This window comes from Canis aureus, chromosome 4, assembly GCF_053574225.1.
Source record: "Canis aureus isolate CA01 chromosome 4, VMU_Caureus_v.1.0, whole genome shotgun sequence".
NCBI classification, from domain to species: Eukaryota; Metazoa; Chordata; class Mammalia; order Carnivora; family Canidae; genus Canis; species Canis aureus.
Genome location: NC_135614.1, coordinates 62,909,723 through 62,932,500, shown reverse-complemented (window position 1 = coordinate 62,932,500; position 22,778 = coordinate 62,909,723). Strand labels below are relative to the sequence as shown.

At 38.9% G+C, this 22,778-nt stretch overlaps 1 protein-coding gene and 1 long non-coding RNA gene across 15 annotated transcripts in view; one reads left to right on the top strand and one right to left on the bottom strand.

The window, feature by feature from the left end:
- Window positions 1-22,778, bottom strand: part of LOC144312867 (uncharacterized) — a 119,427-nt gene that overhangs the window by 6,478 nt on the left and 90,171 nt on the right. For 2 of the 5 annotated variants that reach the window (XR_013378507.1, XR_013378505.1), the window contains exon 2: window positions 21,214-21,319. The exons of the other annotated variants lie outside the window; for them this stretch is intronic. This is a non-coding gene — a long non-coding RNA (uncharacterized LOC144312867). The remainder of the gene's footprint in view (window positions 1-21,213; window positions 21,320-22,778) is intronic. 5 annotated transcript variants of the gene reach the window in all.
- HSPB3 (heat shock protein family B (small) member 3) overlaps window positions 1-22,778 on the top strand; it is a 136,085-nt gene that overhangs the window by 32,438 nt on the left and 80,869 nt on the right. For 8 of the 10 annotated variants that reach the window (XR_013378497.1, XR_013378501.1, XR_013378500.1 and 5 more), the window contains 3 exons: window positions 2,658-2,755; window positions 2,847-2,904; window positions 6,301-6,455. The gene's annotated coding sequence lies outside the window, so the exon portion shown is untranslated. Of the gene's footprint in view, window positions 1-2,657; window positions 2,756-2,846; window positions 2,905-6,300; window positions 6,456-9,531; window positions 9,890-22,778 lie in introns of those variants that run through there. The other 2 variants (XR_013378502.1, XR_013378498.1) reach the window with 2 other exon arrangements.

Genomic DNA, 22,778 nt, shown 5'->3' with positions numbered 1-22,778 from the left:
TCAGAGGGCACAGCCAGGTGGTTGATGTGACTGGAGTAGAGTAAGCAACATGGGGAAGGATAGAAAGTGTGAGCAGTAGTATCGATTGCAGGTCATCTGGAAGCTTGAAGCCACTATGGGTCTTTGTTTCTTACTGTGAGTCACAGTGGAATTCATTGGAAGATTTTGAACAGGGAGATGACAAGATCTGACCTTCATTTTAGCAGGATCATTCTGGTAGCTTTGTGCAAATAGACTGAAGAGGTACAAGGGCAGAAATAAACCACTTGGGAAGATATTTATAATACAAGTAAGAGCCACTGGTGGTTTTGGCCAGAGTGGTAGTGGAAATGTAAGAGGTGGTCCAGATTCTGGATGTATTTTGAAGATGGAGTTGAAGGGACTTGTTAAAGATCAGAGTAGGGTTTGAGGGAATTGAGGACAACTGAGGTTTGGGGTTTTAGCACCTGGGATGGTGGAGTTGTCATTTACTCATTGGGAAGACTGGGAAATGTATGCTTTGGGAGCAATGTCAAAAACTTGCTTTTTGGGCAGCATGGGTGGCTCAGCAGTTTAGCATCACCTTCAGCCCAGGGTGTGATCCTGGAGACCCAGGATCAAGTCCCATGTCAGGCTCCCTGCATGGAGCCTGCTTCTCCCTCTGCCTGTGTCTCTGCCTCTCTTTCTCTCTGTGTCTCTCATGAATAAATAAAATCTTTTAAAAAAATACTTGCCTTTCATCTTGTCTGAGATGCTGAAAATTAGTCATCAAAAAGGGTATTTCATGTAGGCAGTTGGATAACAAGTTGAACAAATTAGGCATTAATCAAATGGAAGAAACACCAAAAATGTGTCTTAGGGAAGCATCTGGCTCATTGTGTAAGAAGCAGGGTGATTTCTTCAGGCCTGTTTCCTCATCATTGAAATGGAAGTAACAGCCAGTGTTGTGTAGGTTTAACAAGAAGATAAAAGTACCTAGTACTGTGCTTTAAGCAACAAAAAACAAGTAATATTCTTTCATTCATTCTCCTACCTGACTGTAATCTTCAAGAAATTAAGCCTCTTGACCTATTAGCTAATTTTCCTTGGTCTAAGAATCAAAGAATACCTGAGTATTTGTGATGGGCTCAGTGACTTAAAATTCCTGAAAGCCATTGTATGGGCCTGGGGTAAAGATCTAATTTCTATTTTATTATTTTTTTAAGATTTTATGTATTCATGAGGGATAAGAGAGAGAGAGAAGCAGAGACACAGGCAGAGGGAGAAGCAGGCTCCATGCAGGGAGCCTGACGAGGGACTCGATCCCGAGACCCCAGGATCATGCCCTGGGCTGAAAGCAGGCACTAAACCACTGAGCCACCCAGGGATCCCCTAATTTCTGTTTTATAGAAGATGAAACAGATTTAGAAATAAGTTAATTTTTCCAAAGTCACACACCTTTGAAGATTGGTTTTTCCATTATTTTGCACCTAATAATTGCATATTTAAGGACATTCTCAACTATCTTTATTATTTACTAACATCAATTCCAAAACGTGACCATTTTCTCTCCATGTTAACAAATCATTTTTGGGAAGAATTTCTCAAAATGTTTTTAGAGGACACAGATCTAGAAGGGGAATTCTTACCTATGCTAGCAACCAATTCAACAAATAGGGATGTTTCGTAATGAATGATGGTAACCCCCTGGGTTTACACCTTTGGAATATATCCACATGACACATTCCCTACTGATTAATTGACATCTCCAGTCTTTAGTTTATCTAAAGTGAGAGTAATACAGTTTTTAGCAAATTGCATATTGATCAGAGAGATATTACCGAACTATATGATTTGATCTTTTGGTGTTAGGAGCCCAGTTCCAGGACAAATTTAATGTAAGAACAATGTTATCACAATGCTTGGATTTCAGTTTAATCCTGAGTCAGTTCTGAGGTCCAGAGGGCTCGTGGAGCTGATGGTTCGCTAGATTAGAAAGTAGTTTTTGAAACATGAGAGCTAACTTGTGATTATGAAGGTGACAGTTGTGATCAAGTCCATATATGGACCTATTCATGTAGGCTAAATTATAAAGCAGGTGAAGAATGCGGTGTTTTCCCTTTCCTTCCACCCCTGCCCCCCTCTCTCTGAATCTTCCACAAATCTACTTTAAAAAGTGACCTTTACTTTATGAGTGTTTAAAACTCCAACCCATTATTAGTAAAATTAAAAGAACTAAGCAATCTGGAAGAAAAGTACAACAAAGGATAGTTAGAGTTCTCAATGGATTATTCATACAAGTCCACCATAAACAGCAAAATCCCAAAAGGTGAATAGGTACAAAGGACATGAGCCAACAATTCATAGAAATAATACATTCCTAATAAGCACACAAAACATCCACAGACTCACTAGTAACCAACCACAGAGACTTCAGCTGAAAAAAACAATATCAGGGATCCCTGGGTGGCGCAGCGGTTTAGCGCCTGCCTTTGGCCCAGGGCGCGATCCTGGAGACCCGGGATCGAATCCCACGTCGGGCTCCCGGTGCATGGAGCCTGCTTCTCCCTCTGCCTGTGTCTCTGCCTCTCTCTCTCTCTCTGTGACTATCATAAATAAATAAAAATTAAAAAAAAAAATATCACTTTTCACCAGTCAAATTAGACAAGGTTTTAAAATAGTATTCAATGTCTCTGTAGGATGAAGTTGGGATTCCATTCAGTGTTTGTGGCAGTATAAGTGGCAAAAAGACTTTCCGGGAAGTGATCTGGCAACGTGCAACAGCAGCACAAACCATGTGTGTATGCTCAGATCCTATAATTTATTTGTGTGTGTGTTTTTAAGTTTTTGTATGAATTCCAGTTAGTTAACGCACAGTGTAATATTAGTTTCAGGTGTGCAGTATACTGATTCAGCACGTCTATCCATCACCTGGTGCTCATCACAGTAAGTGCCCTCCTTAATTCCCATCACCTATTTTCCCCATCCCCCCACCCACTCTTCTCTGGTAACCATCAGTTTGTTCTATATAGTTAGGAGTCCGTTTCTCGATTTCTCTCTCTCTCTCTCTCTCTCTCTCTCTCTCGTTTTCCCTTTGCTCATTTGTTTTTTTTCTTAAATTCCTCATGTAAGTAAAACCATACAGTATTTGTCTCCCTCTTATTCTTAATTATTATACTTATTTCCCTTTAGCTCCATCCATGTCATTGCAAGTGGCAAGATTTCACTCTTCTTTGTGGCAGGGTAATATTTCATTATATATATATAACATATAATATATATATAATGCAATCTCTATCAAAATATCAACAGCATTATATATATACTATATATGTAGTAGTATATATTCATATATATATATAGTATCTTTACCCATTCATCAGTCAATGGACATTTGGGCTATTTCTATGGTTTGATTACTATAGATAATGCTACTATAAACATCAGGGTGCATGTATCCCTTTGAATTAGTATTATTGTATTCTCTAAGTAAATACTTAGTGGGGCAGTTGCTGGATCATACAGTAGTTCTATTTTTAACTTTTTGAGGAAACTCTATACTGTTTTCTGCAGTGGCTGCACCAGTTTGCATTACCACCAAGAGTGCAAGAGTGTTCCCCCTTCTCCACATCCTCACCAACACTTGTTTCTTGTGTTGATTTTAGCCAATCTGACAGTGTGAGGTGAACTCTAATTGTAGTTTTGATTTGCATTCGCCTGATGATGAATGATGTTGAGTAGCTTTTCATGTGTCTGTTAGCCATCTGTATGTCTTCTTTGGAAAAATGTCTATTCATGTCTTCTGCCCATTTTTAAATTGGATTATTCTTTTTTAGGGGGGTATTGAGATTTATAAGTTCTTTACATATTTTGGATATTAACCCTTTATCAGACATGTCATTTGCAAAAATCTTCTCCCATTCTGTAGGTTGCCTTTTATTTTTGTGGATTGTTTCCTTTGCTGTGCAGGAGCTTTTTCTTTTGATGTAGTCTCAATAGTTTATTTTTGCTTTTGTTTTCCTTGTCTCAGGAGACATTGTCTAGAAAGTAGTTACTATGGCTAATGTCAAAGAGATTACTGCCTATGTTCTCCTCTAGATTCTGATGGTATCCTGTCTCACATTTAGGTCTTTCATCCATTTTGAGTTTATTTTTGTGTATGGTGTAAGGAAATGGCCAGTTTCATTCTTCTGCATGTGGCTGTCCAGTTTCCCCAACACCATTTGTTGAAGAGACTCACTTTTTCTCATTGTATATTCTTTTCTGCTTTGTTGTAGATTAAACTGATCATATAGTTGTGGGTTCATTTCCAGCTTTTCTATTCTGTTCCAATGATCTATGTGTCTGTTTTGTGTCAGTACTATACTATTTTGATCACTACAGCTTTGTAATTTAAGTCCAGAATTGTTATGCCTCTAGCTTTGTTCTTTTTTTTCCAAGGTTGCTTTGGCTATTGGGGATCTTTTGTGGTTCCATATGAATTTTAGGATTGTTTGTTCTAGATCTGTGAAAAATGCTGTTGATATTTTGATAGAGATTGCATTACAAGTGTAGGTTGCTTTGGATAGTATAGACATTTTAACATTATTTGTTCTTTCAACCCATGAGCATGGAATGTCTTTACATTTCTTTGTGTCATCTTCAATTTCATCAGTGTTTTATAGTTCTCAAGGTACAGGTATTTCATCGCTTTGGTTAGGTTATTTCCTAGGTATCTTGTTTTTGGTGCAATTGTAAATGAGAGTGATTTCTTAATTTCACTTTCTGCTACTTCATTCTTGGTGTTTAGAAATGCAATACATTTCTCTATATTGACTTTGTATCCTGCAACTTTACTGAATTTTTTGATTGTCTCTACAAATACATTAAGACTTAAGGAAAAAGATATTCATTAAGGTTATTTATAAAGCAAAGTTTAAAAAACTAATATCCATGAGTAAATGTTTAAATTATGTTTAGCCATATGGTATACTCCATGTCATCATGGGATGCCTTAGAGACTTATAATAATGCAGAAAAGATGATAGAGTAAAGGCAAGAAATAGGACTTCTACAAGATTGTCTTACTTATATGAGCAATATATGCATAGAGGGCAGCCTGGGTGGCTCAGGGGTTTAGCGCCGCCTTCAGCCCAGGGCCTGATCCTAGAGATCTGGGATCAAGTCCCACGTCGGGCTCCCTGTGTGGAGCCTGCTTCTCCCTCTGCCTGTCTCTCTCTCTCTCTCTCTCTCTCTCTGTGTGTGTCTCTCATGAATAAATAAATAAAATCTTTTAAAAAAAAGAAAGAAAAAGAAAAATATATGCATAAAAATACATTTCATCATATTTCCTTTTACTGTTTATAGTTGCTGATATTTAGCTGTTATACCAGGCAATTGCTCAAGTGTCCCCCTGTGCCAGACCCTGCACTGAGCATTTTCAGATATTCTCTTTTAAACAGTAACCAGAAGATGAGATTTTTTATCTTTTTTCCCTAACCCTTACCACTAATACTTTTATTTTTTTAGCACAGACTGTTACAAGTGGGAAGACTAGTTCCCATACTTAAAAAGGTTTATTGAAGCATATTTTATATGTCATAGAATTTATCTATTTCAAGTGTGCAATTCAGTGATTTCTAGTGACTTTACTGAGTGATGCAATCATCACCATAATTCAGTTTTAGAACATTTTTATTCCCACAATATGATTCTTCATGACCATTTATTGTTAATCCTCAGTCCCCCTTCCAGCCTCAGGCAACTGCAAATCTACTTCCTGTCTCTATAAACTTGCCTTTCCTGGACATTTAATGTGAATGGAATCACATAACATCTAGTCCTTCGGCCTTTTGTATCTGACTTATTTCACTTAGCAAAACATTCTGGAGTTTTGTGCATGCCATAGCACATGTTGATAGTTTATTGATGAATAAATCTTCAATTGTTTGAATACAGCCCTGTTAACCCTGGTTATCCATTCACCAGATAGTGGGCATTTCTTTTGTTTCCCAGTTTGGGGATATTATGAATATACCCATTTTTCAGGCTCAGTAACACCCTGGATTGCACAGCTACTCAATGTCAGAGCCAGAGTTTGGATCTAAGCTTATCCAACTCCAAAGACCAACCACTCTATTTATTGCTAAACATTGGAATAAGGTGATTAATTCTTTCCCTTCATATTTTTTGTCTCTATACAGTCTAAAATGCATATTTTGTAACTTAAAACTTTGAAAGAAGTTTTTAAATATCTTTAAACCGCAAGCAAAATAATGGTGATATGTTATCTGTTCCAGAAGCAGATATATTTTATAGACAAAACGTTAGCTTTATTCCTTCAGTAAAACTGTCCAATTTCAGTCCTCAACAAAGGATCAACCAAAGATGGGACCATGGCAGCAGGCTATCCAGAAGTACTTTGAAAGTTTATCTCCAGCCCTAATGAAAGGCTCCTGGATTCTGTGTGCTCACCCCTGCTGTGGACTTGCTGCAGGACCTCCAGCCAGGATCATCAGGTACCCGGTGCTTTTGTTTCAGGTGATCACTGAAGATGGGGCCAAACCCAACTGAGTGACAGTAGTAAAAATGTCTCTCAATGAAAATATTTTATAGCCAATTGGTTCTTTCTGACGTTAGACAGTAGCTGAATAAATCCTGATATTTTAACTGTCCTTTTGTCTTTCAATGCTTTGGCATGTTTTACAAACTATTGGCATTTTCCTGTATGTCTTTTCTATCACAAAGATACACAGTTTAATTACATTTGAAAATACATGAAAGGGTTCTTGACATCACTAATCAGCTGGGGAATGCAAATCAAAAACACAAGGAGACGTCACCTCACACCTGTCACAGTAGCTATCATCCAAAAAAGACAAGAAATGAGTGTTGGAAGGATGTGGAAAAAAGGGAGCCCTGGCACACCGGTGGCAGGAGTGTAAATTGGTGCAGCCACTATGGAAAACAGTATGGAAGCTCCTCAAAATATTAAAAATAGAACTACCATATGATCCAGCGATCCCATTTCTGGGTGATAAAGATCACTATCTTGAAGAGATATCAGCACTCCCATGTTCAATGCAACATTATTCACAACAGCTAAGATAATGAAAATAATCTGTGTCCATAACAGATAAATGGATAAAGATGTCTTAGTTGCACATAAGCACACAGTGGGTTATTATCTAACCATGAGAAAGAAGGAAATTCTGCCATTTGTGACAGCTTGGATGAACCTTTCATTAGTTTAAGTGAAGTAAGAGAAAGAGAAATACTGTATGATATCACTTATATGTGGAAGCTAAAAAGGCCAAACTCAGAAAAACAGAGAGTGAAGTTGTGGTTACCAAGGGCTAGGCAGGTGATGGACACAGGGAGATATTGGTCAAAGGGTACAAACTTACAGTTATACAATTAATAAATTCTGGTGATCTAATGTCCAACATGGTGATTTTAGCTAATAATACTGTATCATATACTTGAATGTTGCTAAGAGAGGATCTTAAGTGTTCTATCCACAATAAAATGTAATTGTGAGACAAGATGAAAGTGTTAGCTAATGCCATGGTGGTAATCATTTTGTAGTATATTAACATATCAAATAAACATGTTGGATACCTTAAACTCCCACAACCCTACATGTCAATTGTAATCTCAATAACATTGAGGCAGAGGAAGAAAATACAGGTCGTTGGGATATGGTAGCCAGCCCCTAGGATGGGGCCCCCATCTCCAGACATTCACACTCTTGAAGAGTCCCCCACCACTTTATAGCAGAATGGGTCTTGTGTGAACAACAGAATGTGCAAAAGTGGTGTATAACTGCAGAGACTAGGTTGTAAGACTGTGCGTGCAGACTGTGCCTTAGCCTCTTCCTTCTCTCATCACTGGTTCTGAGGAAAGTCATGTCACAATCAGTTTTATGGAGAAGCTTGTGTAGTGAAAAGCTGAAGCCTCCTGCCAAAAGCCATAGGGATGAGACTTGGAAGAGATCTCCCCCCAGTCCCAATCCAGTTTTCAGAGATTGCAGACCTAGCTGCCACCTTCACCACAACCTCCCTAGATGGAGATTTTGAGTTAGAGCCAATCAACCAGCTCAGCGATTCCAGATTCCTGGCCCTCAGAAATTGAAAAAAAAAAAAAAAAAAATTATCAATGTTTGTAGTTTCTGGAGCTAAGTTTTGGGGAAATTTGTTTTTTATCAACACATAACTAAAACTTAGGGGAAATCAACCTATTATTTCACAATTTATAAATTACTGCTAACATTTTGGTATGTAATCTTTGTCTCTCTTTTTCTGTACTTAACAAATAGGTATGAAATGTGAATATAGAAGCTGCTGTGGAAAACAGTGTGGCATTTACTCAAAAAATCAAATAGAAGTACCATATGATTCAACAATTCCTCTTGTTGTAAAAAAAGATTTTATTTATTTATTCATGAGAGACAGAGAGAGAGAGAGGCAGAGGGAGAAGGAGGCTCCCTGCAAGGAGCCCCATGTGGGACGCGATCCCGGATCCTGGGATCAGGCCCTGAGCTGAAGGCAGACACTCAACCGCTGAGCCACCCACGCGTCCCTACCCAAAAGAATTAAAAGCAGGGATTCAAACGGATATCTGTAGACCCATGTTCATAAGCAGCATTATTCACAATAGCTAAGAAGTAGAAATAACCCAAGTGTTTATTGATGGAATGGTGGATCAACAAAATGTGGAGTATACATACAATGGAAAATTACTCAGACTTAAAAAGGAATGAGATTCTGATCTATATCTGTGCTATAACACAAATGAAACTTGTTGACATTATGCTAAAGGAAATAATTCAAATGCAAAAAAACCCAAATATTGTATGATTCCACTTATACAAGGTGTCTAGAATAGTCAAACTCATAGGGACAGAAAGTGGAATAATGAGGAAGGAGGTAAAGGGGAGTTATTGTTTAAGTGGGTATAGAGTTTGGGATGAGGAAAATTTTCTGAGGATGGATAATTATGATGGTTGCACAAAAATGTGAATTTATTCAATGTCACTGAATTATAGACTTAAAATGGCTAAAATGATACATTTTATGATATGTATATTTTACCACAATAAAAGTGTATTAATACAAATTAATATCAATTTGTAACCTATCTTAATGGAGGCTCTTAAAAAATTTAAAAATAGAACCGTCCTATGATCCAGCAATCATACATCTAGGTATTTACCCAAAGAATGCAAAAATACTAATTCAAAAGGATATATGCACCCTGATGTTTACTGCAGCATTATCTACTATAGCTACAATAGCCAAACTACGGAAACAGCCCAAGCGACCATCAACTGATGAATGGATAAAGATGTGATATATGTGTATATATTACAGTGGAATATCAGCCATAAAAAAGAATGAAATCTTGCCATTTGCAATGACATGGATGGAACTAGAGGCTATTATGCTAAGTGAAATAAGTCAGTCAGAAGAAGACAAATATCAAATGATTTCAACTCATATGTGGAATTTAAGAAATAAAACAAATGAGCAAAGGGAAAGAGAGAAAAAAGGCAAAACGAGAAACTGATTCTTTTTTTTTTTTTTTTTTTGTTAGATTTCATTTATCCATGAGAGACACAGAGAAGCAGAATCCCCGCAGGGAGCTGGATGTTGGCCTCAATCCTGGAACCCAGGGATCACACCCTGAGCCAAAGGCAGACGCTCAACTGCTGAGCCAACCGGGTGTCCCAAGAAACAGATTCTTAACTATAGAGAACAAATAGGTGGTTACCAGAGGGGAGGTGGGTGGGGGTGGGTGAAATAGGTGATGGGGATTAAGGAGGGCACTTGTTGTGATGAGCATCAGATGATGAATGAAAATGTTAAATCACTATATTGTACACCTGAAACTAATACAGCCCTGTATGTTAACTAGCTGAAATTAAAATAAAAACTTAAAAAATCATAACTAACCTTTCTACTCAGTATCATGAACATCCTTCTATGTCAAGTAGAATACATTATTCTTAATGCCTGAATAGTAGTGCATTTGATGGACAGTTTCTGACCTGGGCTTGAGGAAGTCACAGAACTTTGAGTTACGACCCACTGACTTCTCCAGCTAGGTCTCTTATTTGCTTATCCCTGTCTCCTTTTCTATATTTGTCTCTCAGGTTTTTTACTGCAGAATTCAAGAGTCTTCCTCTGTAAAAGGTCAGAGATTCCTCAATAAACAAACAAGTAGAGGATGGGAGGACACATTTAACATCCTCTTTCTCACAGATTTGTTCTTTCTTGCCTTACTTCCTGCATCCCTAGTCTATCAAGTATTGTGAGACAGAAGCCCATAAATAATGAAAAGGCATTAAATAAATCTATTTGTTGTCTGGTTGTTTCTTTAGTCTTCCTTTATTACAGGTCTGTTGCTCAACTTTATCCATGTTAGCAACTTTCGCTTATTGATTATTTTATCCCCTTCTCTGGCTAAATGAAAAGCTTTCATTTATTTCTCCCTAATTAGCTTGGGCTTTTCTTGCCAATAAAGTGCCACTTGCTGCTGTTTAGAATCTTACCACACTTGTAAGGCTCATTCTGAGCACATTCCTTCTGTGCTGATGTGCAATTATGGGTCAGAAGGAAGAAATGCTAATGCAGTCCTGAGAGACCTGCTCTTGGTTCTAGTTGTTACCTCCATGACAGAGGCACCTTGGCAGGATGACCGTCTGGGAACTCTGCTGAGAGGCTGGATAGGAATAGATTTGAGGGACTGTACTTTGAAAGCTGCTTGTATGAGCAAAGAGACTTCAAAGAGATTTTTCTGAAATTTCACTTTTGGGTTTGTGAATGTAGTGTACAGGTGAAGTTGACCATTTGTTTGAGGCTGCGCCTCACAGGAGGGATATATCCTCATAGGGTCATCACAGGGCAAGGGAGTATTTCTTTCCATCATATCTCATTTTGCAGGTTCAGAAATCTGATTTTATCAGAGGTTTGTAACATGATTTGTTCATCTTCCAAATTTTAAGAGCCTGATTTGTGGAAAAAAAGAGGGGAAAAGAGAGGAAGAAAGAAAGAAGAAAGAGAAAGAAAGAAAGAAAGAAAGAAAGAAAGAAAGAAAGAAAGAAAGAAAGAAAGAAAGAAAGAAAGAAAGAAAGAAAAAGGAAAGGAAAGGAAAGGAAAAGGAAAAGTTAACATGAGAATTTCCACTCAATAGCACTTATCAGGTAGGCCAGGTCAATACTTTTCCTTCTCAATAGGGAATTCTTTTTTCCCTTCTTGAGTTCAGATTTTGGGTTCTGAAGTCAGACCACCAAACGTACAATAGTTTGTGATGTTGGGCAAGCTACCTGAACCTCAATTTCCTCCCTCATAATATGGAAGAAGCGACTATATCGTAAGGTCGTGAGGAATAGATATAAAACAGTACATAAAACACGTAGCTCAGTTATTAGTAATGTTCATAGTAAGTTCCTCATCCCTTTTTCCTTCTCCAAGATGGCATTAAGGAATTTATAATCAAGTCATAAATACCCAGGGCACCCACTCAACAAGCTGCACACTGTTGCCTGCACAGTTCAGCAGATGTGTGGGACTTGTACCATGGCAGGCACAGAGGAGGATACACGGTGATTCGGTATACTTCCTGCCCTCCAAAGACACGTGTGCATACACACAAGCCCACAAAATCTGTGTTCAAGTGGCTTAAAGTCTCACCAAAGTGTGAGTCCTGGGCCTCTGACAGCCTCATGGGAAATGACTGCACTTTCCCCGACCCGTGGCAGGCACTGTAGGTAGGTGGAAAAAAATCTCTTGCATATATGTGCAAGGCCTTATTTATTCATACATAAATGCAAAGTTTTAAGGAAAACTTTATAGCGTATAGTTTAAGGAAAAAAGAATAAAACTCAAATAGAAGCTTCTTCATTGTACTTTTGATCTTTGTAAAGAAAACAGATAAGAAAAAATAAAGAAGACAGATGATGAGTAAAGCTATCATGCGGGGATAGGAAGTTTATTGATAAAAACAAATAGCCACCTCAGTGGCTCAGTGGTTAAGCATCTGCCTTCGGCTCAGGGCATGATCCTGGACACCCGGGATCGAGTCCCACGTCAGTCTCCCTGCATGGAGACTGCTAATCCCTCTGCCTGTGTCTCTGCCTCTCTTTCTGTGTCTCTCATGAATAAATAAATAAAACATTAAAAAAAAAAAAAAACAAATGATGGGGTGGTCTCTTCCTTTTTGAGGTATGCGTAGTGGGAACCCCGGCCCTCAGCATATGAATCGTAAGGGGTATATCATGATTATAAACAAGGGGTTTTGCTTTATGGAATCTTTTTTTTAATGTTTTTATTTACTTGTTTTAGTAATCTCTACACCAATGTGGGGCTCGAACTCACGACCCCAAGATCGAGTTTCATGCTCCCCCAACTGAGCCAGCCAGGCGCCCCACTTTATGGAATGTTAAAGTAGCTGAACTCTCAATCAGCCAACTGCCTCCCAGTCTCAGCATCAGCTATGCTGCTGCCTGAATGACTTTACGATTCTGTGTTCTTGTTAGCTTAGTTATGGTATCTCTTGCTGACTGATCTGTGTTCTGGGGATGGGGTTTCCATTTGTCCTGGGGCCTGTACCCTTATATGAGTGGCCAAGGAGGCAAACTGTACTGTCTGCCAAGGTATTTTGATTGCGTGATTTGATGTCCTTAGATGTAAATTCATTGCTCTTAAGCAGTACTAATGCTCACTAAGTGCTACACCGTATCACCACTTTACTTTTTGCCCTATCTCCTGAAGGTGTTTGAGTTTTTCATCCTAGCCTTAGAGTAATCAAAGCCTTTACAATCTTGCTGAATCCTACCTCTCTAGCCCCATCACTGAAGAAATTCCTACCCTAGTAACAGCTTGATAGCTGGTATTCCCTAAGGGATAGCCCAAGGTCTCTGTGACTTTGCCAGGTCTTTCCCTCTCGGGTAGAATGCCCCTCCTGCCCTTATTTTCAACCTAGCCAATCTCGACTGCTCCTTCAGATCTCCATTTGGACATTGCCTCTGTGAGGCTTTGGTCCCTGAGTCTACCCTGCCCCCTCGCTAAAATTTGTCAAACCTCCCTCCGAAGCACTTGTTGTCTGTACTCCAAGCACAGTGTGGTTATTGGAAAGCAAATATGCCACAACCATTTCAGAAGTTCCTTAGAGGCAAAAACCAGGTGTTCTCTGTTTTTTCCTCAATGTAGGATCCTTTGTGGCATTGAATCCTTTCTGGGATATCTATTATGTATGGAGTCTCAAAAGATAACAGATGATGGGTTTCCCTATCTCAGACCAGGACAGGGGGGTGAGGCCAGTGAGCAGAATCTCTCTCGGTTCTCAGCCTGTTCCAACACAGCCCTTTGCCACTGCCAGGTGGAGCCCTTATGAGATTCCCCACTCCTCCAGGGCGCCTGACATCCTCTGCTCAGGGAAGGGAGAGAAAGCATAAAATCTTCTCCTTAGTCTTTATGCTTTGTTTCCTTGATAACAAAGGATTGCCAGGAACAGGTCTGATCTCCCAATGTTAGACTTAGGGGAGCCTCCTGGATCTACTTAGTACCAAACACTCTCTTTTGTCTGGCTGTTGCCCAAACTGTTCTTGCCCAGGTGCATATAACCACTTGGGTGGGTGGCCACCCCTAGTGATTTTAAGTTACAGGAGAGTAGAAATACGTGAATCTCGTTGCTCCAGGAAATCCAGTTATCCTTCCAGTTCTAAAATAAAATCTGGCGGATGTTTGTTAGAGACTTCATAATTCGTTCTTCAAAGGAAGGAAGAAAGATTAAATGCTATTTACATACCTACAACTGGGATAGGCAGACATTTGGGCTTTGGAATAAGCAATGGTCTGGGGAATTTTGAAGGAGAGACAATCAAGGAAATTGCAACTCTTTCAGCTTCAAAATTGAAGCATCAATTAGAGAAGAAAGTAGAAGTGGAGAGAATGTCTATTGTCTAATTCAAGGCTGATGGACTTCCTAAGTGTTTTAGACTAGAGCAAGCCCACATTTGGAGAGTACTCTGAGCTCTTTAAATAATAGTTCACATATATTAGACATAATCAAATATGTAGTCACTTAAGGATGTTAAACTCTTTTTTTTCTCTTTCAAAATTCTCTGTGTTGGGGTTTAAAAATACAAGTGATAGCAGAGTCCCTGCAAAATGATTGCCATTGCTTTATTTCTGTAATGGTCTATAAAAGTTGCAACTAAAATAAAATTGTGTGCAAGTTAAGACTTTGCCCAGCTTAGATTCTGGCTATGTTGGAATATTTGAACCCAAGACCCAGTATGAGATGCGGGCAGTCCTCCTGTTCATTTCCTCCTGTGGATATTTTCCCCTCTGTTTTGAAATCAGAAAAAGGAAATCCAATCCTGAGGGTTCCATTCCTGGCATATTTATGCCCCAGGCAGATTGAAGGTGTAAAATAGACTTTGCATAAATGAAGAGACAACACGCTTTTCAGCCCAGGACAGGAAACTTCAGCTGTTGCCAAGACAACTGTAGGATTCTGGCTTCTAGACTGGCTGCCTGAGGAGCCTCTCAGAGTCCCAGCCTCCTTGGCTGTCACTTACTTTCAGACCTAATGCACAGGTCTTGGTCATGAATTCACAGTGACAAGATAGAATTATTCTACAAGCTTCTCCAAACAATGGGACCATCTCTGAATTAAAAAAAAAAAAAGCAGTGGGGCCTTGCAGGAACAAAATATATACATAATATACTTCAAACATAAATAATTGAATGATACTATAGTGGCAGAGAAGTGCCATTACACATTTGTCAAAATTCATAGATTAATGTCCGACATCCAAGAGTAAGCCCTAATGTAACCTATGGGCTTTGGGTCATTATGACTTGTCAGTGAAGGTTCATTAGTTGTAACAAAGGCACCTCTTTGGTAGGGACACTGATGATGTCTATGTGGGTTGTAGGGGAAAGAGCAAGGCGTATACGGGAACTCTGTACTTTCTGCTCAATTTTGCTATGGACCCCAAACTGCTCTAAATCATAACATTATACATAAATAAACAAATAAATAAGTGGAATCATTGTGGGGTAGTGGAACAAATCTGAAGGGCTCAAAGCAAGGCTGTGCAGGAAGGCTGCACTAGTTGGAGCACCTTACAAGCAGAAACCCAGTGGGTATGAAAGACCCAAAGAATACTCTGTTGCCTATAAGAACATCGTGCTGCTCTCTGGGTGAGAAAATAATTTGTTTCAAGTAGCCTGGGAAACTAGTCTCCCTGGGATAAACCATGTTTCTTATTTATATTCGTGGCTGCAATGTAGAAACATGCTGAGATTTGTAAAGGTTACAAAGGAGAGAATATGGCCTTAAGAAAGGTGATGTTTTATATAATGGTCTAATTAATGCTGATATCTATCCATCTCAGCCCCCTGCCTTGAGCCAGGAAACCTTACTCCCCCGTGTCTATCCAGGGCCCAGACACTAGGGACTATTGAGTAACCTCTTCAGGTGCGTCTGTACGTCTGCTGTTTGTTGCGGGACCCTTCCTGCTCTTTCCCAGTCCCTGGTAATAGTTTTTGTTGCAGCCACTATGATTGCCCTTGCGAAGAAGGTGCGGTGTGTAGTGGCAGGGAGTAGAGGAGATAGGTGTCAAAGTGAGGTTGAAGGGTCTCCCCACCCCCAAGAAAGCAATCTTGGAAATCTTGGGGTTAAGGTGGCACATGCTCACACCTTTCTTCCCACCCACATGGACCTTTTTCCCAGCCAGGTGGACCAGTCCAATCCAATGTCTGTGATCTTGATCTTGACAGGCCAAAAATATGACATTAGTATGAAGTATGTACATGTTGAAAATAGAAGAGTAATTAAGAGGCTGGGCTCTGGAGTCAGACTGGCTGGGGTAGAAGTTCACTTCTATCACTTAGAGCTAGGTGGCCCTGGGCAAATTCCTTAACTTCTCGTCCCTCAGGTTCTCCATCTGTAAAATGAGGATAATAATAGCACCTCATTGTGAGTTGTGAGAATTAAATGATGTCATCTATGTAAAACACTCAGAATAGTACCTCGCACACTACAATCATCCCAGTTGGCTTATGGTCATGCTACTGACTTTCTGGCTTCCTCCTATTTAGACCCAGGCATGGCTATCTCACTGCTTGATATAATGCATCTGGGAATGTGAAACTGAAGCCCCAAGACAAGGAACAATATATTCTGGTACAGTAGTATTTAGTTTTAATTTCATAAACAACTGAAAAAACAAACAATAAAATGTTGATACTTTTCTAGATTCTTGCAGTGACAAAAGAACAACCAACATAAATGGATTCAAATCCCTTTAGCACCAAAGCCACTTTATGAAATCTGTTTCATGGCGTGTTTACTATAAGAGGCGAAGAAATTTTAGGTGACAAAAATCTGTCTTATAATTTAAAAAAAGACTGTGATAGTGAGAAATCCTACTATAAAGGTTGGGAAAACCTACTTTAGTTCTTGTACTATGTCTTGTATAAGAACTTGTTTTTAATCCATGAAGAGGAGGAGATTGCCCTCTATCAACTTCCTTTATGCTCTTTGTGGGCCAAGGTTGTGCCTAGACACACTTATGAGTTGGCTCCAAGCCTGATGGACCAGTCACTGGGAAAGTATAGTTCCCCTTTCCCTCTTCCTTCATGTGCTCACTTTACTAAACAAGGGGGAAAAAAACCCCCAAAAACTGTCCTCCTGGATCATTATCCATTGATTTTAATGGAAGTAGAGTGGGAGGTTATCTCTTGGATTTGAGTCACAACTCTACTTGCCCAAGAGGCTGTTGTTTTTATTGTAGTATTAGGTGCTTTACAGATATACATGCTAATGTTGAGTTGTACTTGTTTAATTTTTTTTATTATATTGATCATTCTGTGATAATAATTTAAAATGTTTCTGAAGTTACCAAATGACTAGAAAGACATCAAAATCATAGCAATGACCAAAAGAACTTCCTGTGATGGCAGAAATTTGTTTTTATACTGCCCAACACAGTGGCTACTAGCCACATGTGAGTTTTGAGCCCCTGAAAAGTGGCTTATGTAAGTGAGGAACTCAATTTTTAATTTTATTTAATTCTAATAAGTTTATCTTTAAAAAGTCACAAGTGGCCAAGCCTACCAATTGGACAGTTTAAGTTCAGAATATGATTAAAAGTGAGTTAACCTCTTAAAATCTCATTTTATTAATGTACTTTTAAAGGCTTGAACTAAGCCATTGGTTCTCAACACTGGCTGTACCATGATATCACTTCAGCAGCTTTGAAAAATACGAATGTTTGGTCTCCCTATCCAGTGCTATTTAGGGTGCAGCCTGGGCATTGAGGTTTTTGAAGCCACTCAGAAAATTCTGAAGTGTAGTCAAGATTGGGAACCAGCACTGAAGTACATTACCTTTAATTTCTCTTCCAGTTCTAGATTTAGCTGCAAAATATGCTGAATTTAGAATTCTATAAGGCAAATACAGCACTTTACTCTAATGTTTTAGTAGAAAATTACCTATGGATATAAGCTTTTTGCAAAAGCTGTTCATCCTAAAACTTATCTAAAACTTAATTATTTGCAAACATTAACCCAGGCTGACCTGATTTACTCTCCTTTGGAGTTTTTCCTAATTGATACAGACCATGGGTTCAAGCTATAGACAAGAGGCTATGTGTATGTACTTGTTTGGGGATCTGACTGCAGCTTTGTGTCAGGGTTTGGCCATCTGCCTGTGAATCTGCAGGGGGTGACCTCACTGAGTTATCCAAGCTGCAAGTTCATGGAGATCTCAGTGGGAGGTCCTTGGGCAAATCACTTGGAGCACCATACAGCAACTGCTGAGTTTGTATCTTCCCTGGGATTAGAAAAACAAAGTTTTTGGCCAAGCCATTCTCTCCAAAGCTACCATGGACATGGCTCCAGAAAGTGTCAGGACAGTTGTTCCCAGGACTTTTAGGGCCTTAAACAGAGGTACAATTCTTCTAGCTACTAAATGCCTCAAACAGTGAGTGAAATAGGTGTGAGTATTCAGATTTTTAAAAACTCCTCATTGATTTTTTTTTTTAAGATTTTATTTATTTATTCATGAAAGACACAGAGAGAGAGAGAGGCAGAGACATAGGCAGAGGCAGAAACAGGCTCCCTGCAGGGAGCCGGATGCGGGACTCAATCCCAAGACCCCGGGATCATGACCTGAGCCAAAGGCTCAACCACTGAGCCACCCAGGTGCCCTCTTTAGTTTTAAAAGGCAGTTTGACTCATAACTGGGATTTTTTTGAGGACCTTAACTAATTGATACTATATTTACATTGAAGAGTAAAGGACTACATGTAGTCAGAATATTATAGATCACTGAGAAAGGAAGGAGGGAGGATCACTTTACAGATTGCTTTATTTGCCATCATTTTAAAATAAAAGAATAGACAATGGACTAATGGAACAAAACAGAGCCTGACACCAGACTCCATGTATCTCTACGTATTTGATATGATGGACATGGAATTGCAGATCACTGAGGACAAGACCGTTTAATAAATCTCACTGGGAAAATATTATGTACACATAAATTTAAAATAAAACTAGATCCTCACCTTACACTAATAAATTCATCAATTCCAGGAAGATTAAAGATCTAAACGTGGAAAGTAAAACTTTTAGAAAAATTGTAGGATATATACATTATTCTCCACTCCTTAAATCATGAAGATAAGACAAAAATGCCAATGGAAAACACTGAAATTTGCCTGCACAAAATTCAAAACTTCTACATATTAAGATAGCAAAAAACAAAAGTAAAAGAAGAAAATGCAGACTGGGAGAATGGATTTGCCATACATAGTTGATAATATTGAAGGTTCTTTTAAAGCAAGGAGACCAAAAGAAAAATGAGCAAACAATCCAAACAAACTATTCAAATAAAAGGCATCATATTTTCCAATAAACATGCCTCTCCACTAATCAGGTAAATCCATTTTTTTTCAAGAATTTTTAAATTTTAAGTAGTTAAAAGCCCCAATGTGGGGCTTGAATTCATGACCGTGAGATCAAGAATCACATGATCTACTGACTGCACCAGGCAGGCACTCCAAGGTAAATCAATTTTTAAAAAAAGATTTTATTTATTTATTTGAGAGGGAGAGAGACAGGGAGAGAGCAGAAAGCATGAGGTGGGAGGAGAGAGGAGAAAGAGACTCCCTGATGAGGAAGGAGCCCAACTGGGGGCTGGACCCTGGCTGGGATCATGACCTGAGCCAAAGGCAGAGTCAACTGACTGAGCCACCCAGGTGCCCTGGTAAATCCAATTTTAAAGTACTATATCATTTCATACCCATAAAATTGGCAAAATATATTAAGACTGACAATATCAAGAGTTGATGAAGAAGTGGAACAACTGGAACCGTCAAATACTGCTACGAAATCAAATGGGCACACCCACTTTGGAAAGCAACTTGGCAACACCTAGAAAAGTCAGGTGTGCATATCCTATAGTCCAGCAATATAACTTGGAGCATGTACCCTACAGAAATGTTTGCACATGAGTGGAAGGAAATATTAAAGAAATAGACATTCAGGGATCCCTGGGTGGCGCAGCGGTTTGGCGCCTCCCTTTGGCCCAGGGCGCGATCCTGGAGACCTGGGATCGAATCCCACATCGGGCTCCCGGTGCATGGAGCCTGCTTCTCCCTCTGCCTGTGTCTCTGCCTCTCTCTCTTTCTCCCTCTGTGACTATCATAAATAAATAAAAATTAAAAAAAAAAATTAAAAAAAAAAAAAGAAATAGACATTCAGTATTCTTTATAAAAGCAAGTAATTAAACAAAATTGCTATCAATCAGAGAAGTGATAAGCTGTGGTACAGCTCTGCAAATTAGTGAGTTAGCACTAATGGAGATGTCTCTAATAGGATTGAGTGAAAACTAGTTGCAGAAGGATACTCCCTATGCTATTTATATAAAGCTTCAAAAAATAAAATAATTTATTATTTTTACATGAAACTATCTACATATATGTAATTAATTGTCCCACATACACAAATAGCTATATAAAACATTAATGGTTTCACTTATTTTATGGAACTAGGATGAGATTTGGGAGAAAAACACAAAGGGTTTTAAAAATATTTAAAATGTTTTATTTATCCAGCACAACAGTGGATTTGTAGATGTTCATTATACATAGTTTGGAAACCAAGAATGCTTCATTAAGAAATAAAAGGCAGGGACGACTGGGTGGCTCAGCGGTTTAGTGCCTGCCTTGAGCCCAGGGCGTGATCCTGGGGTCTGGGGATCGAGTCCCACGTCAGGCTCCCTGCATGGAGCCTGCTTCTCCCCCTGCCTGTGTCTCTGCCTCTCTCTGTGTTTCTCATGAATAAATAAATAAATAAATAAATAAATAAAACATTTTAAAAAAAAGAAATAAAAGGCAGTAAGTTGATGATCTTCCAAAGAATGTTTATTTATTTATTTACTTATTTTAGAGAGAGAGAGTATGTGTGAGAAGAGGAAGAGGGAGAGAGAGACTCTCAATCAGACTCCTTGCTGAGCATAAAGCCAGACATGGGGCTTGATCCCAAGAGCCTGAGATCATGACCCTGAGCCAAAACTAAGAGTCAGATGCTTAACTGACCAACCAGGCACCCTCAAAGAATATTTAATGATAAGATTTTGGTGATAAGGAACAACAGCAACCAAGTTACAACTTGGGAACTCTCAGACTATGACTTATGGAACTCTCAGATATTCAACAAAATAACTGGTAGTTATTAAGCTTGTATGTGTAGTAGGTGTGTATCTGGGTCTGAAACATAGGTGTGCAGGAGATAATTCTTAATTTTAATAAAGATCAACATCTTTTCTATTTCAGGCTACCATTTGAGTCTTGTCATTGGTGACAAAGAGGAAGCTGTTTAGTTTAGGGGTGTAACCTATCCTGGAGATCCTTATCTGGTTTCACTGTACTGACTGGCCTTCTGTCACTGACTGTTGCAAAATGTATCCCTCCACTTGGGTAGTTCTTTATGCTCTTCCGCTGACATACTTTGGGAACAGAAATCCTTCTGTGAGAATGCCTGGTCTGGTCTTGACTGTGTGGGCATGGTGGAGTGGAAGCATTAATTGCTATTTCAAAATAGTACCCTATTTTATACTTATATTTTGTAAGTGAGCTTACAGTCTAGAAAGTGAAGGGGATTAGAATATGTCACCCCAAACTATGCCACTCTGCCATAAGGATTATTTTGAGCTATAAATAACTAAGAAACAACAGACATCAGAAAAGCTCTCTACCTTCTCATTTCTGTCTGAAAGCAGGGCATACATTTTCCTTTGTGAAGCAGTTCTGTACCAGGACGAGAAGATGATTCTTGTCATTGGAGACAGCACCAACTTGAATCTGCATAAATAAACCTTACTGAAATAATCCTGGTCTCCTCTGTTAGTTTCTCCCATATATTTACCTTCCCCAAATTTACTACTCCTAGAAGTCCAAACCCCTTTTACTTTGTCTTGTTACATCTCCACAGTTTGTTGTTCTTTGTTATAATGGTATATAAGCTCTCAGATCTAATTGCTTCTCGCAATTTTCACTTCTTTTCTATGTAGCTCCCCATGCCACATAAAAGTATTGACAGCAAATAAAATTTATATGTTTTTTTTCCCTGTATAAGTCTTTTTTCAATTTTATTAGCAGGGCCTCATGGATTGAACCTAAGAGGATAGAGGAAAAAAGATTTTCCTCCTCTACAAAAGGAAAATGACATATGGGGGTGGGGGAAAGGTAACTGCTTAGGTAAACATGGAAAAAGCTGAAGACTTACCTCATCAGTAATTTTTAGGAGCTCACTTATTTAAGAAAAAGTACATATATTGTGAGATAGCTAAAAAAAATTACATTTCAACTCCACATCTTGTCAGAAACATTGCTCTTACTAGGTGATAAGTGATAAGTCTAATAATCAGCTATTACATGTTGATTATTAATTAATAACAAATATTTTTGAAATAGATTTCTATAGACTGAATGCTGTGTGTCCCACCTCATCAATTTCACGTATTAAATCCTATAACCCAGTGTGATGGTATTAGGAGGTGGGATCCTTAGGAGGGTTCTACCTTCATGAATGGGATTAATGCCTTTATGAAAGAAGTTCCAGAAAGCATCCTTATCCTTTCTGTCATACAAGGTTACAGAGAGAAGATGGCCATCTATGAACCAGGAAACTGGCTCAGCAGATACTGAATCTGCCAGCCCCTTGATCTTGGACTTCCCAGACTCTAGAACTGTGAGAAATAAATTTGTTGTTGATAAGCCACTCAATCTTTGGTACTTTGCTATAACAGTGCAAACACATTAAGACACGGATGTACTGGATTATTTTCAGATTGGGGTAAGGCTATTAAAATTGTGAAGTCCTCATTTAATTCAAGCAGGGTTAAGAGGTGGGTGTGGTTGTGTGGGCAGACTTCCAGGGAGATGATGGAGGCCTCAGGTCTAGAAAGTTTTCTTGGACTGTCATCCTCTGCCTTGCCAGGTCTCAGCTTGGCTGCTCCATGGGAAGTGGCCTTCTGGTTCTCTTTTTCCCTCTTCCCAGGCTTATCCTAAAGGTCAGAGCCAGGTCTATGTTAAGGAGTTTAGGATATTTTCAGGAGCCTGTTGGTACCTTACATTCTCTACCTACTTCCCAATGTCTATAACTCTTACAATTAAAGACATATTTTTTTAATTCAAAATTGGAGATATCTTTAAGATCTGTTGATGCGATAAAGTTGGCCAAAACTTCTTGCTCAGCCAGTGATCCTCAAAGGATGGTCTTCATAGCTGCAGCACCAGCAGGACCTGCAGATGTGTTAGC